Consider the following 17,982-nt stretch of genomic DNA (forward strand, 5'->3'; position numbering starts at 1 on the left):
TGAGTCAGGCAGGTAAATGGGCTGGAAAGGCCTCTGGGAGGAAGAAAGGAGAGCTTGGCTTTTAGTAGACATTCTGGCTGCAGGGCTCTGGCCAGACACTGGGCCTCATCTCCCTCAACAACAAGGGAGAGTATTAAATTAACTCACTTTCAAGCAACCGCGCAGGGAAGGCCAAGGGAGGGTTGGAGAGGGAGTGTGAGTGGCCTCCCCAGCTCGAGGGAAATTTCATCACTGGCATTTAGAGTTACCAGGGCATGGGTGATAAAGAGCAAACCGAAGGCTCTTTTTATTGATTTTCCCTTCTTTGCAGACACTTGCTTATGCCACACCAAACTGGGAGGCTCTGGGGACTCCAGCTCTCTCTCCCTGCACAGAACTCTTCCCCAGTTCCTGGAATCTTTGATTCAGCTCTCCTCACCAACATCAAAAGGCATTTATATCTATTCACCTTACATTCCTCTTAGACTGGGGGAATCGGAACGCGGGACTTCAACCTGTTACCAGTGAAGAGTTGATGTTGTGGTAGGGTCAGGGGCAGCCATCAGCCCTGCCAAGCCAAGGTGTTAGTGAGGTCTCTGAAATACACCATGACATCTGTACCATGAAGAATGGCTTACAGCTCTAACTGCCAACCACCCAGAGCAAGTGACAGCTGCCCCATTAGGCCACCTGTCCAGGCATGTAGGTTCCTATGGGTCCCCCATGGTTTCCTCAGAATCTGCCCACTGAAGAGCCCTGCGAACTTGTCTAACTACAGAGAAAGACAAGTCACGTTGGCTGAAGATGCCCTTTGCTTCCTGGCTATATTGAATTCCCTGACTGGTCCCATGTTTTTACAGGGCACTAATGTTGGCTCTTTGTCCTGAAGCATGGCCTTCACAGTCCCTCTGAAAAGAAGTCTTGGGTGCTAGTGCAGGCCACCATCCTTAGTGCTGCTCTTGAAAGATGAAAGAGACAACTGAGGCAGGGAGTGCCAGATGTGGGCATTCCCACCCCAGCAGTCTCTCCCCTACCATCCCCCCCCAGCTCCACTGCCACGACCACACACACTCTGCCTGCAGTTGCCTGCTTCAGAATTCAGAACTAATGCTTAATGTGAAGTTAAGGAAAGGAAGAAAAGCAAGAGTGGTAAAGAATTCCAGTGTATGAATAATTAAAAATCCAGAGGCAGATATCAAAAAGCAGAGAAGCAAAGCAGCCAAACCACCAGAGAGCTCTTACCTCTACCGAGGCTGGGAAGATCCTGACCCCAACGTGGCTGGAGACTGATTGCCAGTGGTTGGAGACTGAGTTGCCCTAAGACTGAATACTGAATCCTGCATGAGACCTTAGGCTCCTTCTTATATACCTCTCTAGTGATGGGATTAAAGGTGTGAGCTCTGTTTCTCTTTTAGACTGATTGACTCTTACATAGCCCTAGGTGGCCCTGAGCTTACAGAGATCCCTCTGCCTCTGTCTCCTGAGTCCTGTGATCAAAGGTGTGTGCCACACATGTCCAGCCTGTGTAGCTGGCTTTGCATTCTGATCTTCAGTGGCTTTATTAGATCATAAACAATACATTACCACATTCCAGATCCACTGTCATTATTCTAGAATGGAGCTGGCTGGACATTTCTGCTTTGTTACAGGACCACAAACCCTAGTAAAGCAAATGATACCATGATGGAAATGCTATTCAGGCCTTGGAACCTAGCATGTAGGCAGCAACACCAGCCAAAATGAGAACAAGGACCTAATCCATCGAAATATATAGTTCTGGAAAAGTCCTTAACTGGACTATCAGTGCTTTTTGCCTTCTGTATGCTTCTGACTAACTGATCTTGGTAACTGGGGTGTGTTGAGACACGATGTGGTTTTCGTACTTAAAAGTTTACCCGAGAAAGCCCCAGACACCCCAAACACCCAATGTAGTTGCCAGCCAGCTAATTAAGATGTTCTGTTGGCTTGAGCCTCTGTGAGTAGTCTCTCTGGTGTACCCCACAACAGGGTCACTTCAGCACATTCTGGTTTGAAAGTTCCATTTGCCTTCCGGGTTAAGTCCTCACTCATCTATTTTGTCAATTTATAATTCTTATACTACAGTTTGGGGTTTGAGAACTCAGTCCTGGAGGTCCCTTGATTTCAGCCACTCACCATCTTTAAAGTCCTATCAGAATTTCACACCCCTATCTGCATGCTGCATAGCAGTTTCCTCAAAGATTGAAGTATGCAGCCCTACAGAAAGGTTCCTTAAGACAGGAAGTAAACAATTCAAAATATGTTCAGAAAGGCCCAAGAACTGACTAGAGTCACTAGTCCCCTTTCTCCCAAAGTCAACAGTAAAGACTGCTAAGAGTCACTCTCATGTGAGCCAAGCTGCAAAGAAACAGGAGATAGCTGAGCTGCCTGGAAGAGACTCAGACCACCTGAAGTACCTGAAAAGACACTCCCTAACTTGTTGAGCTGCCTGAAGGCTGTGCAGTGTGCTCTATGTCCCCAGCTTTTGTGAGAGGTTATCAGTGCTGAGGTGGGCTTTGGTGGTACAGCTGTCTTTTGAATCATTTCTGCTCCTGTAAGGAACCCCAATAAAGCACATTGGGTCACTGAGTTGGACTTTAATATTATCCATACTTTGGTCTGTCATGGGCTCCCAAAGACATGGTGGATACAGTGTGGAGATGTTAAATATCACTGCCAAGCCTGTGACACCAGAAACACTGGAGGCTAATTGATCAAGATGAAGGAAATATTCAGTGGTCAGCCCTACCCTTTCCCTTAGCAAAGAAGCCTGACACAGAAGAAGAAATTGGGGAACCAGGGACCCCATAGACTGAGCTAAGCAAGGACACAGAGCACATAAATCATGTCCATGGTCACCAAATCCATGGACAACCAAGTTATGTCTTCAAGTGATGTGATATAGGGAATGAGAAGATGTCAGGCAAGTTTCCTGATGCACCTACCTGGTACTAAGTACCCTCTGGACTAGGTGAGCAAGGTCTCTCTTTTCAAGGCACTTATACTCCACTTCAGAAGATGAACAAGCTGTAAGCAAATGGCCCATGTTGTTAGAACATCTTGACCTTGCTAGGGAATCAAGGAAAAGTGTTAGAATGCCCCAGTGTGTCAAAGCATGGGGACAAGAAACAGAAGACTCACATTAGTGTTAGAATGCCCCAGTGTGTCAAAGCATGGGGACAAGAAACAGAAGACTCACATTAGTGTTAGAATGCCCCAGCGTGTCAAAGCATGGGGACAAGAAACAGAAGACTCACTACTGATAACCTCCAGCCAGCTCCATTCAAGGTCTCTGAATCCATGAATAACCAAGATAACTGTACCTGATACCAACATGATCCCACGCACAAGGCCTATCTGTATCATTTCAGCCCATAGCATTGCAAGGTGTTAAATACCTTAACCACAAGGGAAGAAGCTGTGTAGAGAATCACCTGCCTCTAAACCATCTCTTTTAAGTCAAATGAATCCTGTTGTCAGTGTTGCATAGTTTGGAGCTAAGTGACCAGTGCATCCACCATGGATTATTAAGGGAAGATGGTAGCAGTCACTGAAGATTTAGCTTAGTACTTTCTACCTGGCAATGGATTTCCCTAGCATAATGTGTGGTCAAGGGTTCACAGTTCACACACTGCCTATGCTTCATCCTAACTGTGATACATTTCAGTTGAGGGAGAGGAAGGAGGCTGGTGTATCATTTGGTTTATCATATACTTGATAGAGTCTGATAGGTTTTATTTAGTTTCCCATCTTTGCTCTCATGATAACCATGGACATAACCCCATAACCCAGTTCCTTATTTTATAGATTTCATAGACTCAGGGAGCTTAAGTGATAACATTGCACATTATTTTTGAAATCCCATAATATTTTCAATGGTTGTCCATGCTTTGGGTTTTGAAGGTAGGACTAGCTGTGAGGGCATCAGGATTGGTGGGTGGTCCTGGAAGCGTAGAGGTTTCAGCCCAGAAACAATGCTCTTAGCCATAGCTGGTCCTGATGAGGCTCACTGCTGCAGGCAGGTCTACTAGAACATCATTGCAGCATCTTGGGGCTCATGATGTTTTCGTCTCTTGTCCCACCATGATGAATTCTTAGTCACAATAGCTGACACAGAGGTGTTTATAACGCCAGATCACATATAGTGTGTTTGTATCTCCACATGGATTAGACACAGTGAAGGGATGGCCCCTCCAGAATCCCCTTGTGGAGACAGAAAACCCCCCTGAGTAATTGAGTTCTAGTCCCATGAGCAGATCAGTCAGCCACATCTCCAGACCCTTCAGAAAGTTCATCAGAATATGAGAGGGAGCACCCAAGGGTGGAATGGGAGCTGATCTGAAACATGTCAATGACAGAATCCTTTTATCAAGGACTGCTGGATGAGAAAATGGAAAGAAATTGCATGAGGGCCAGGTACGGGCACAAAGTACTTGGGAATACTTTTATTGTTTTTCACTCAGCATTTCAAATCAGAAGCTATGCATTTGTGTATTAATGGGGGGTATATTTTTCCAGATGAAGTCTTCAGTTTGATGGTGTGAGTTACTTAAAGTAGGTTGATTCCATGCTAATTGTTTAGATGCCATCACCCAATCAGCAAGCCACAGCAGTATAAAGGGGAGGATCACAGGAGTCAGGAAAGGCACATATATGTAACATGTCACTGTGTGATTCCTAGAAGACTAACAGACCTGCAGGAACTCTCTGAATACCCAAAGTGAGGTGGAAAGTCAGAGGGAAGGAAGAGATGAACTGAGCATGCAAAGTGGAAAGATCAGGGACAAAACTTCACCTGGTGCTTTGATTTGAATATGGTAGTACCCCATGACAATAGAGAGACTTGCTCTCTGGGATGGTTCTATTGGTAGAGAATGTAAAGCTTTAGGAGGTGGGGCCTAAAGAGGAACCTTCAAAGGCCGGACCTCCAAGAGGCTGCCTAAAAGGCAAAGGGCTTTTCTTTACTAGCAACCAGCCTCAGTTCTTCCAATGGCTGCCCTGGTCCTCACATCTCAGGGCTCCACCCATGCAGACAATCCCATTGTTTCTGTTTCTGGAACCATGACTTTTTCTGAACAGGGCCTTTCAGGGGACTGAACTTCCTGCAATGGCCCACAAGGGAAGCGGGTCAATGGGACCGTTTTATAGCTTGCAATATTAAGAATGTAATAAAAATTGGTGGGGGTGGGAGAAGAAGAAGAGTGATAGAGACATATAGTGGAAGCTGCATTTCTTTTTTATTTTTCAAATCTTAACAGGAAAAACAATCATTGAATGTTTTAATTTTACAGAAATCAAGTGAGTTTTTCATAGGTCACCTTAGAGGAAGAACGGATGGATCCCAATCTACAACAGTACCAACTGGTAGAGATTCAGAAATGACTGCAATGTTGCTAATGAAGGCACAGAGACTCACATTTGTTCAATTCTAGTTGGCTTATGTGGCTAGTGGCTGTGGCAGTTGGACAGCTCAGACCTAGAGAATAAACCATGAACAAACAGTCACAAGACACTGGAATATATGAAAAGCAAAGTAAGTGAAAAAATAACTTTTCTGCATCCCTCTTGATGTGCTCTAATGGGTAATTGCAAACTGGTGATAACAAGGAAGTCATGCGATTCTGCTCTTTTTGAGGACAAATGACAAACCTTGGTAGCTCTAGTCTCGTGTAAGGGTTGGTAACAATAAAAAGAAACAGGCAGTAGAGCCAAGAATTTGTTTTGAAACGTAAAGACAGCAAACACATATTTTTCATCAGCTAGTGCCAGAAACAAAAATATATTTGGAAAGCTATTTCTTAAATTCTCAATAATACTCAAAAATGGGAATACTACATCAAAAGGAGAGTCAAAAAGATTAAGTGCTGAGACAATTTGAGATGGAAAGATGGGCAGCTGAAAAGCAGAAAGGGGTATAAGCATTGGTAGATGGAATAAGCAAAGATGAGAGGCCACTGTAACACAATCATTGGACAGCAATCTGAGTCACAAACTCCTCAAACAGAACTGGTACTAAATAATAAAAAGAGCCAGCTGGAGGACATTCACAAAGCTCTCCTTGACCGTGCATCAAAAGGCAAAGAGCCACAAACGACTAAAGCTAAGAAGAATAGGATAGAGACAATAATGCAATATAATGATCGATCATTACAGAAAACATTCATACATATAAAGATAGACCCAATGCACAAATTGAAAAAGGTCATTGCAAAATCACCAAATGAGTAATAGGAGGCCCAGTGAGATATATTTTAAGGGACATATTGCATTTTGAGTATTAGGCAAAGTTTCTGAATGTTTTCATATAAATCCAGAGGAAAAAATAGACGGTACATAACCTCAAAGAAATGTGAGCACTTCTGACACCATGCTGGATAGCCAGTGTATTTGCAAACATGGCAGCCATGACCTTTATCCTTCTCCAATCTTTTGTTGAGCACAGAGAACAGCATTGTTTTTTTAAATGCTGATATTTTTGAAGTTATAATTTGATTATTGTAACTAAGAAACTCATTTTTGAAAAGACCTGTTAGCTTTAAGCTTCTTGCTATCAATAAGATCAGTTTTATCCTAGTCAAAATATGGACAGGATTGTCTCTCCAGCATTTCTTTTATAGATCAGTCCCAGTAATTACATTTTGAGCCCTTCATAAAACTACATCTTTAACAATATTCAGAAATTAGTTCAAAATAGCCTATCATTTTTCACATTTATATCTTTTATGACTGCTGAAACCGTTAAACTTTTATGCATCATGATAAAGCTAGATCTAGAAACTCCTAAGGTCAAACGTTTTATTTTAATCTTGCAGAAAGTCCATTCTGGGCTTTGTACTTTGTAAGAGCCTAATCATAATTCCAGTGTCCCCCAAACCCTCCATTTTTCAAGTAACGATCTAGAGCAATAGATTGAGTATCTGTTTTTAAACATCTTGTTTCTGGAGATTTTTCTGAATTTGTGTATTGCAACTCTTGGTGGTGATGTTAATCTCCAAGTCGTGGTTCAGTTTCTCCATAATCTGCCTCACGCCCTCCACAGGGGTGTCTATTGTTCAACCAGACTGTTGTTTTTAACTTCAGCACTGTGGCTGCACCTTAATCTACTGACATTTCAGCTAACAATTTCATCTCCTAAGTTACATGCCTCTTTCTCAGTCAATGGCCTGGCCACTTAAACTACAACCTGGTGGGAGTTCTGTTCCCCCAGGCACTGGCCCTGTGGCTGCCACTAAAGCTAGTTTTAGCCAGATCTCTATGGTTCTATTTATAAATAATACTTGAGACTCAAAGGCTGGGGTGAAAACCTTCAAGCTGAGAGAGACAGAGTAGCAACTGACTCTCATTGCCGGGATTTCTCTGTATGTCTCTAAGTCTTCCAGATGCTCTCTGATGCTCTGTGATCACTTTCTGTCAACTAGTTGCTAACCCAGCCTCCTGACCCAAGGTTAATTTTATTTAATTAACACACATGCAAACTCGGGATTCACAGGGTGATGGAATATCCCCCAACACAAGACTATTTAGAAAAACATTGAGTGCAAAAGATCTCCTTTGGTTGGGGCTGTGCCTGGTCAATTGCAGTTTCTGCTGAGTGGAGACAGCAGGAGGGATATCAATGAATATAGGTGGGTGGACCTATTCTTCTGTCTCTCAGCTCCTGGGGATTTTACTTCAGAATAGCTGTTCTTAAGTTACCCATAACAGTGTCTAGATGGACTCTTTTGGTAGATCTATACTGTTGCATTATCATGGTTGTATTTACTGATAGTGCCTGGAAGGCTGGGCTCTGTGGTCTCTCACCTGTCTATGCTGGTTTACACTCTCTGTGGTTTTTTCATCAGAGTGGCTAGACTTCTTATTTGTAGCCTAGGACTCTGACCTTTAAAAAGAAAGAATTGGCAACTGCTGCCAATTTGTAAGACCCAGAACTACCATTAAAACATATTCTGGTGCTTAAAGCCTACTCCAGTTCAAAAGGAAAGGACACAGACCTTACATACTCGGAAGATGATGAACGATTTATAGCTACAGAAGATCATTTCTGTCAGATCAGCTACAGTGATATATAGCACATTCAGGCCAATAGAATTCTTTATTTCTTGGTTTTCACTTTTTTGTTCTTTTATGTTGTAAGAAACCAAGATGTAGGCAAGCCCTGGACAATGCCTTTGCTGAAGGGTATATTCAGGAGCAGTTTCTGACTGATCTTCTCTGTCTTTATTGTATTTCTGCCTTGATGTTTGACCTGGGTGTGCTAAGATCAGTCTGGCACACTCCTGAGTCTCCATGGTAAAACTACTGCAACAAAATATCACAGCACTGGTCCAGAAACAAACACACATGTCAGTGTGCTAAAATAAGATCCAAACACAAATGTGCAGAGTTAGAAACACCTGATTTTTGGTCAATAATAACAAAAATACACTACACAGTGGAGGAAAGAAAGTATCTTCAGCAAGTAGTGTTGAAAATTAGACAAAAAGGAACTAGATCTCTGTTGCTCACCCTGTCCCCCAAATCAACCCTGAATGGATCAAAGATCTCAATGTAAGTCTTGAAATGCTGAAATAGATAGTGGGGGATGGTGTGGACTATGCCTCAAGATGTGGGGATTAGACAGGGCTTTTCTGGAAAGGTCTTGTGTTACTCAGGAAGTAAGACCAACAACTGACAAGTGGGAACTTGTGAATTAATTTTTCTGTATAGTGAATGGTTGGTTGAAGCTGATTAGGTGAAGCATCAGCCCATACAATAAGACAGAATCTTTGTCAGCTATACAACTTGTAGAGAATTAATATCTAGAATATACAGAAACCTCAGAAAACATAGAGAAAACAACCCAATCAAAAAGTGGGCTATGGGACTGAACAAATAGAACTCCAAAAAAGCAGTTCAGATAGCCAATATACACCTTTAAACATATTTAACATCATTAGCCACCAATTAAAATTACTTTGAAACTCCATCTCACCCTGTCAAATTATTGTCACCAAGACAATAGTGACAGCAAATGCTAGTAAAAATCTAGGGGGAGGGAAATCTGATTCACTGTTGATGTGAGTGTAAATTAGTTCAGCACCTGTATAAATCAGTGTAAAGATTTTTTTAAGCTAAAAATATATCACTGCTGGGCATGTACCCAGAAGACTATATCAGAGGACAGAGATAACTGCACATCCATGTCCATTGCTGCTCTATTTACAATAGATAGAAAGTTCAGTCACCTGGATGCCTTTCTTTCCTGGTTTTTCTCTGTATATCTTTGGAGCCTGTCCTGGAACTCATTCTGTAGACTAGGCAGCCCTCAAACTTACAGTGATCCACCTGCCACTGCCTCCTGAGTGCTGGGTTTAAAGGCATGCACCACTACAGCTCAGCACCTAAATACTTTTCAATTGATGGGTAAATAACAAACTAACATCCACGTTCAGGGGGTCTGGAACAATCCTATGCTGTTTTCCCAGCTATCAGTCTGGGGTGCATGAGCTCCTTCTTGTTCAGGTCAGTGGGAAAAAAACCAGTGGAATCTTGAAATTCGCAGGCAAATGGATGAAACTAGAAGAAACCATCCTGAGTGAAGTAACCCAGTCACAAAAAGTCAAACATGATATGCACCCAGTCATATATGGATTTTTAGACATTACAGCAAAGGAGTACCAGCATACAATTCACACCTCCAGAGAAGCTAGGAGACAAGGAGGACCTTAAGAGAGACATACATGGTCTTGTGGAGAAGGGGAAAGGAACAAGATCTCCTGAGCTAATTGGGAGCATGGAGAGAGGGAGTTAGGAGAAAGAGAAGGGAAGAAGAAAAGGAGGGGAGAGGAGGACATGAGGGAGCAGGGAAATTGAGTCAGGGGAAGAATAGAGGAGAGCAAGAAAAGAGATGTCATTATATGTTTAAAGAGAAATCTGACACTAGGGAAATGTCCAGATATCTAGAAGGATGACCCCAACGAACAATCTAAGCAATAGTTGAGAGGCTACCTTAAATGCCCTTCTCTGATAATGAGATTGATGATAATGATAATGAGACTTATATGCCATCCTAGAACCTTCATTCAGTAGCTGATGGAAGCAGAAGCAGACCCCATAGTTAAATACTGAACTGAACTCCTGGAATCCAGTTGCAGAGAGGAAGGAGTGATGAGCAAAGAGGTCAAGACCAGTCTGGAGAAACCCACAGAAACAGCTGACCTGAACACAATGGAATTTTATTCAGCTGTAAATTGGAGTTTTATGGAAAATGAATTATTATGATAAGTGAGGTAACCCAGGCCCAGAAAGACAAATTCTGTTGGTTTTTTTTTTCATGTGTGGATCCTAATCTCAAAGTGTTTATGGTAGAATGTTTGCAGAGGCCCAAAAGAAAAGAGTCATGCAAATGGGGGGAAGGGAGAGGCCTCAAGGACTGGGGAAGGGGGAGGAGAATATATCACATGTAATATGAAAATAGACGTGAGGGAATGCTAGGCCTGGAAAGATTTTAATGGGAAAGGAGTAGGTCATAGAGGAAAGGTTAGGGTGTAGGGCAGAATTAACCAAAACCAAGGTTATGTAAGAAAGACAAAACTGCTAATTTACAGGTAACTTCCAAATAATGTAAAAATTGGCCTGTGCAGAGCATTTTCATGGTTGGATAAGGCTCCTCCCAGAAGTCTTGGGTTTTGAAATGAAATTCTCTGTGCCAACAGTGGACTGACTCCCTATGAATTATTTGCCAGGAAGCCCCAGGGGCTTGTACATCAGCACAGACTATTACCTTTGCTCTTGGATGTCTGCTAAAAGTAGATGGTAAAACCCAGCTGTTGAAGACACTTCTGATACAGGAAACAGAAATTAACTGAGGCCTGAGCCCTAGACAGGACATCTACATAATACACACACACACACACACACACACACACACACACACACACACACACACACACCTGGAGTAAGATGAGGAGGAGTTCTATGAAATGTCTTCTGAACAAGACAAGACTGTTGCAATCGTGAACACAGCAGCCATGGCTAGCTGTACACAACTTACACACACGGTGGAGGTGAGGATGAAGCCCACCATAAATGTAGAAAGGAGACCAGTGGGGATAAAGAAAAAGGTCAGCCCAGAGTTTCAGGGGTAAAGCCCAGAGCTGCTTTCTTCCAGATGACCACTGAGGAAGATGCCTTCCCTTGTTCCAGACTCTGTGGTGAATGAAGACAGAAACAGATGACATCAGCAAAGCTCAAGAGACCTGGTGTCTGGCTGGAGAGCACACAGTAGGAAATGAGGGTTTGCTCTGTTTGCTTGACAATGGGGAAACTGGGAAGAAATGGAACCAACCCCCTGTGTTGCCATTGGGCCCTCAACACTCTACTTTGGAAGAACAGCTGAGAGTTTAAGTAGATGGCTATAAGCACTCTGGATACACCCTACTAGCATTTGATAGTACCCTAGCACGGACAGGGCATTGGGGTCAACATTGCACTGTCTGAACAGCTGAGAAATAGGGTAGGACCAAAGGCTACTAGAGAGGCATCAGCTGCACTGTGATTACTGCTCTACGTATTGAGTAAGGCTCCATACAAGAATAGGAGCATCAGTTATGGCTGCCACCAAATGATGGGGTTAGTTTCATCCAGTTAGCCTACTCATTATTCTTGTTTGCTCAGTTGGCCAAAGTAATTATGTTGGGTCTGAGAAAGATGCTGGGGTTGTGAGAAAAGTAAAATTAAATCATAAGAAGTTCAAAGTAGGTGTTTTTACAGACCAAATATTGTAGGTGCTTCTGGGAAAGAGCTGTTGGAGCACTGAAGGGATTGGGTAGGACTGAGAAAATGATGAGACCTGCAGAACTGTAGCAAAAGCCAGGGAAGGATAAGAGAAGAGGTAAACCAGATGGAGCAGTTTGTCTTCACTCAGCTCAAGAGGGCTCAATGTCCTTGGCTGGCTCAAGCTCACTAGTGTGCATTAGAAACAGTAATGATAGCACTAGCCTCAGTGCAAGGCATAAAACTAGTGTGAAGTGCACAGTCTACTTGTTGAACGTTAGAATCTTCAGTATAGTTATGTGTGTACTAACGTCCCCAATCTATGAGTAGATGCCTGCTGTATGTGTAGGTGAGCAAAGTGAGGCAGGTGACCCCAGTATCTTCATTAGAATGTATACAAAGCCATTATTGGATGAGGATTACAGATCTTTTAGAGCCTAACTGAATATCTTCCATTGCCATGTTTGTCATTCATGTGGACATGCATGTGCAGGGGGAACAGTGGAGGACCAAGGTTAATATTGGGATTTACCCTCAATGGTGCTTCCATCTTATTCACTGAGGCAGGGACTCTCAACTAAGGCCCAGAGCTCACCAAAATAGCTAGTCTTGCTAACTAACTTGATCTAGGGATCCTCTGTTGCCACCTTCTGAGGCTGAAGTTACAAGCAGGCTGCCACACCCACCCAAATGCATCAGTTTCTGGGAATCTGAACTACACTCCTCATGCTTGTGTTCCAAGGAGCTTCACTCTAGACTGGTGCCCTGGTCCCGATGGTATGTGTGGCTTCTTTGCAGGCTTATTTGTAAGTCTGAAACCTCAAAGACACAAAACAGCATCCTCAGGGTCTGGAGAGAGCAGGAGATGGGTGGAGGGGGCTGTGATTTGAATCTTTCAGAAGCACCAAGCCCCACCAGTAAACAGGGGCTTCACAGTCCAGATTCTGGCCCTTCTTTTGCTAGTTAGCTAAAAGTTCAGGCTGGTCGTGTTGTCCTTCCTTGCCTTGGTGTCCCCCAGCTGTCGAATTGTGCATATCGGGAACATCAGTATCAAAAGCTGTCCCGAGGTCTGTCCTCAGAGCAGGATGTTAAAACATGGTAGGCTAAATCAGGTCTGCAAGCCTTTCTCTCAATTCACTTGAATTTACCAAATCTAGGGCCCATGCTACTCGTCATTTTCTTATGCTCAGCTGCATTGCCTGTCTTGTGGCCTTACTTCGAGGATGATTACACCAATAACCAGTGCTTCCAGTCGCTCCTAGAAATCATTTTTTCTACTTCTACGGGATGACTGAGGAGGTCTAACTGATTTTCATTGGTCAATGTTGCTTTATTAGCTGACTTTCCTCATGGACAGAGTGCATGTATGACATACAGCTTTCTAAAAATGTGTGACAAACTCTTTGTCCCACTCCACACAGTGACTTGATTTCATCTGTTTTCTCATAGTTTTGGGTGGGTGGGGTTCAGAAGGAAAAGAGAATATATTGTGGAATTGGTTAAAGCCTTGAGATACTGACTCATGTTGATGGCTTGAACTGGCCTGGGATATTTCACAAATACCAGAGGAAATTGACATGACAAGTTGTTTTTGGTGAAGAGCAGGCCCTTAATCAGACAGACAGCTCTTCATCTGTGTGCTTAAATGCTTCAAACTGCAGTACAATTCCCATTTGTCCCTGGGCAGAATGAAGAGCTATGTATTTTTTATTTACATAAATTCAATTACCAATTATGTGATTATCAAATGCATTTCTAATAAGGGCTTTAAGTTAGTGACAAGCACAGCTTTCTCTTTACCCCAGTATCCTTCCCATACTGTGTTTCTTAGCTTCCAGAAAGACCTGTGGCAGTGGCTCATGTCCAGTGGACTGGCTCTGCCTTCTGGGGTTGGGGGATGATAGGATAGCCCAAGCTCACACTAACTGGCACTTTTGTTTGGTTGATTGGTTTACTTGTACCATGTCTTTATTATTTTTTCTTGGTTTTTATTTAAATTAAAAGCAATCTTATTTTACATACCAATCCCAGTTTCCTCTCCCTCCCATCCTCCCTTGCCCCATCAACTTTCCATCCCATCTCCCCCATTCACTCCCCAGGGAGGGTGAGGCCTCCATGGGGGATCATCTAAAGTCTGCCACACCATTTAGGGCAGGGCCTGGGCACTCCCCCATGTATCTAGGCCAAGAGAGTATCCCTCCATAGTGAATGGGCTCCCAAAGTCCGTGCCCTAGGGATAAATACTGGTTCCACTGTCAGAGATCCCATAGGCTGTCCTGACCTTCGAACTGACATCCATGTTCAGGGGACCTGGTTTAGTCCTATGGTGGTTCCCGACTGTCAGACTGAGGTCTGTGCTTCCCCCTTGTTCAGGTCAGCTGTTTCTGTGGGTTTCCTAAGCATGGTCTTGACCCCTTTGCTCATCATGCCTCCCTCTCTGTCACTGGATTCCAGAGTTCAGCTCAGTGTTTAGCTATTGGGTGAAGGTTCTAGGATGGCATTTAAGGTAATAATCAATATCATTATAGAGGAAGGGCATTTAAGGTAGCCTTTCCACAATTGTTCAGATTCTTAGCTAAAGCCTTCTCTTACAAAGGACTTCACTATTCACTCCCCAGAGTCTGTCATTTCTAACAATGAGCGACATAGAAAATAGCATCCTAACTAAGACAAATGATTAGAAAGATGTTTAAGAGCTTGCACTTAAATATAGGTCATTTAAACATTAAACTCAGTGCATGCCCACAGGACTGCAGCATTGCCAGATATTCAGTTTATACTCATTATTTACATCCCCCATCTCAACAACCATTATTATGGAGGAGTTTATGCCTACAGTGATCATGCATCAGAGTAGGCTGCCCTTACCCGACTATTCTTTTCAGTGATGTGCCTGGAGGGTGTTGTTCCCTCTGTGCAATCCAACACCAAGTGGGCGCTTTGGCCTGACTCCTCTCAATGACAAGTTAGATGTGGATGGGTCTTTAAGGAGCACAGCCACACTCACTCTGTGCCCAAGGACATGAAAGGCTGCCATCGCCTCGCCCTGTTCTCAACTGTAGCTTCTAATATGAGATCTTCCAGCCTCTCTTCTTTTTCTAGCATCTCTCAGTCCAGACTGGAGATAGCTCCTCATTTCTTCTCCCAGGCCTGACAGGTACTGCTCCTTTATGACTTTGGAGCCAGTGGAGTTTACCAGAGTGTATTGTTAAGGCTGCACACTCACAGGCAGGAGGTAATGAGATGATTCGACTTATGACAGACACACACCTAGGCTGCAGGATGTGGTCTGTGGGCTACACACTGGATTCATCCTGGACTCTGGACTCCTTGTTAAAACTGTTTAATCTATTTAGTTGCAATATCGAGTTGTCTCTGTCTCTTCCAACGGAAGCTAGGGGCACCTTCAACAATTCTAGAGCCACACGATGAAAGAGCAGATGCGTCAGAGACCATATAAAGTGCATAGGAGTGGCGATGGCTTTCAAGCACCACCCTCTTGCTGCTGAGAGTGTGAAAAGCAAGGAATTTTGGGAGTCTTGGGAGTTTGTGACAGCTCACCATTCTGGGCAGCCATGGCAACACTTGATGATGTTGACACCAGCGTTTCCCTTATGAGTTCCAGCTGGACTCCTGGATTGCTTTGATTCACATCTCTGAATATAGAAGCAGGAGCCACTGCTTCATGTCCGTGTTGTAATAGAAGTGCAGTCACTTCATATTCTACTGGCTTCGGCTTTTGTATAATGACTAACCCTATTCCCTCCCTACCATTTTACCTGCAAAAGTCAAACCTGCAGGAAATAGCTTATTTTCTAGAAGCTCATTTTTATTTCCTGCCAGAACATTGCTAAAAACCTCAGCCGCCTAACCTCCTGTTCTCCTCATGTGTCTACACCTTGATTGCTTTGGTGCACAGGCACAATTTTAAAGTGTGCTCACATGATGATCGGGGATGATTAATCTCTCAGATCCTGAGCCAGAGAAACTGACTTTCTGTGGTTCTGAGAATCAGCCCCAGGGACTTGTTGATGTTAAAGCAGTGCTCGGCTTCAGAAACCATGTGACAGTCATACATACACACATGCCCCCTTTGTTTCTGCCACTTGCTGAATTGTCACAGTCCCATCCATACATGCCAAGGACACCATCATCTGCAAGAATAGTCTAAGTGGACAGCAGCTAGCACAGAAGAGCTACCTAGGGGAGCAGAGACCACCCCTTCCAGAGAGGCATCAGTGGGATGCAGCCTCTGGACTGAGCTCAAGAATCTGACTTATGGAAAAAGAACCAAGACGTGGGGTTCCTGCCTAAGCAGCAGGTGTACTGAAGGCCTCTGAGAGTTGACCGTGAGCATTATGTGTCATTGTGGGCATGGCACACCAGGCTCTGGGTAACAGGGCAGAAATCTACCCCACTCCTAAGGCCAAGCTAGTTGAATTATAGAGCTCTGAAATGTCAAGGAGACTGAACAGAAGTAAACACACCCCAACTCTACAGGATTCACTTGCCTCCCAACTATAATGAGGACCTCGATATGTCCTGATCCTGTACCCACCTCTCTGTCAACTATGATGTGGAGAACAGAGATTTCCATCCAGGAACAGTAAAGCATTGTTAAGATGCTAAAGTGCTGACTTATTTGGGGAGCTGGGATTTCAGATTTTCACATGAATTTGTGTCCTCAGGCAACTTTGTAGAGTGGGGCTCCTGTGCCGCCAGCAGATTTATGTAGTGGGCTAGTCTCAGCTCACAAAGTTTGTGACTCAGCAATGGCTGCTTGACATTTATTACACTTGAGCAGACTGGCAGCCATAAATTCAGCTTCACTTTTGCTGTTAAATGCCTCCTCTCCTGAAACTAAGGAATAAAGGCGAATAATTCACAGCAGTGCTACTTATCTTACAGGTTTTGAAAAACTGTAAGAAATAACAAAAGGTCATGTTGCCATAGGACCATCTTAATCAGCAAACATGTATGTGCATAGTCTGTACAGACATAAGGGAGACATGCTGTGGGGAGATACAGAGTGGCCACACCTCCATTCTATGTTGGAGCAGTAAGGCCTCCTGAGTAGTTGCTCTGAAATAGTAATGGCTGTCCTTCAGCTTCCTGTGTGACAGTTCCTGTACTGGTTAAAAGCCCAGCTGGCTGGCAGAGCTGTCAGCACAGATGCTTGTGGCTTTGGGATGAAGGGGAACTGACTAGGGTGTGTTAACATGGGTGAGGTTGCTGAGGTTTACAGAGGACAGGAGGCAAATAACAGTAACAGCTTCTGGAACACATTGGTTTCTGCTATTTGGGAAGCTGTTCCCTATCAGTGTTGTTCTAGGAACAACTCTCTCCACTATAATTTCATTACATGTTCTCAAAGTGAGCATGCTCAGAATGATGGTGATGGACAAGACAGTTTTACAGATCAGTTTCAGCTCTCCATTATCTGGAAGAACTATTAGTTAGCTGGATGGTCACAAAGAGAGAAGAAAGATAGTTTGTAGAAACTCTTTAAGTCTATGAGAAGAAAACTCCAGCTAAGAGTGTAGCTGTAGAGGCTTGTCTAGCCTTCCAAAGACCCAGGCTACCTCCTCAGCACACCATCATCATCATCTTCATAATCATCATAGAAATCTCTTCCCTTTAGACTGAAGGACTCACTATTTAAACAGCATGGTAGTATAATTCAAACACTCAGGAAACTGAGGCAGGAGGATTATGAGTTTATGGCCAACCTCAGCTACAAAACCCAGACCAGCATTAAGTAATGACAATGAAGGCTGTCTCTGAGCCTTACTCTAAATACTGAGCAATTGAAGTTCAGAGAAAAGTACGCAATGCACCCAAGATCAAAGCAAAGCATTGGCATAATGATACGCTAGCACCCACTTGCCTAGCTCTCCATCACTTCCATATATCTTTGCTTGTGTTTGATAACGAGTTGTTAAATTAATATATCTGTATGTCCTAGTTAGGTTTCGGTTGTTGTGATTAAGCATTCTAACCGAAAGCAACTTGTGGGGAAAAAGTTTATTTGGCTAACAGCTCACATTCCATCATTGAGGAAAGCCAAGGTGAGAATATAGCAGCAGGAATTGAAGCAGAAACAGATTAATGCTGCTTGCTTTCTCTGCCTTGCTCTGCTACACTCCTTATACAACGCTGGCCTTCCGGCCTAGGGGTGGCGCCATGCAAGGTGGATCAGGCCTCTTTCCAACAATTAGCAATTGAGAAAAT

At 43.5% G+C, this 17,982-nt stretch overlaps 1 long non-coding RNA gene across 6 annotated transcripts in view; it reads left to right on the forward strand.

Annotated features, from left to right (window-relative positions):
- LOC110340309 overlaps positions 1 to 17,982 on the forward strand; it is a 43,290-nt gene that overhangs the window by 20,460 nt on the left and 4,848 nt on the right. The window contains exons 1-2 of one of the 6 annotated variants that reach the window (XR_005871155.1): positions 5,408 to 5,530; positions 11,147 to 11,259. The exons of 4 other annotated variants lie outside the window; for them this stretch is intronic. This is a non-coding gene — a long non-coding RNA (uncharacterized LOC110340309). Of the gene's footprint in view, positions 1 to 5,407; positions 5,531 to 11,146; positions 11,260 to 17,982 lie in introns of those variants that run through there. One more of the 6 variants, XR_005871157.1, reaches the window with a different exon arrangement.

The sequence above is a fragment of the Mesocricetus auratus genome, unplaced genomic scaffold, assembly GCF_017639785.1.
Source record: "Mesocricetus auratus isolate SY011 unplaced genomic scaffold, BCM_Maur_2.0 Super-Scaffold_100026, whole genome shotgun sequence".
In the NCBI taxonomy this organism is placed as follows: Eukaryota; Metazoa; Chordata; class Mammalia; order Rodentia; family Cricetidae; genus Mesocricetus; species Mesocricetus auratus.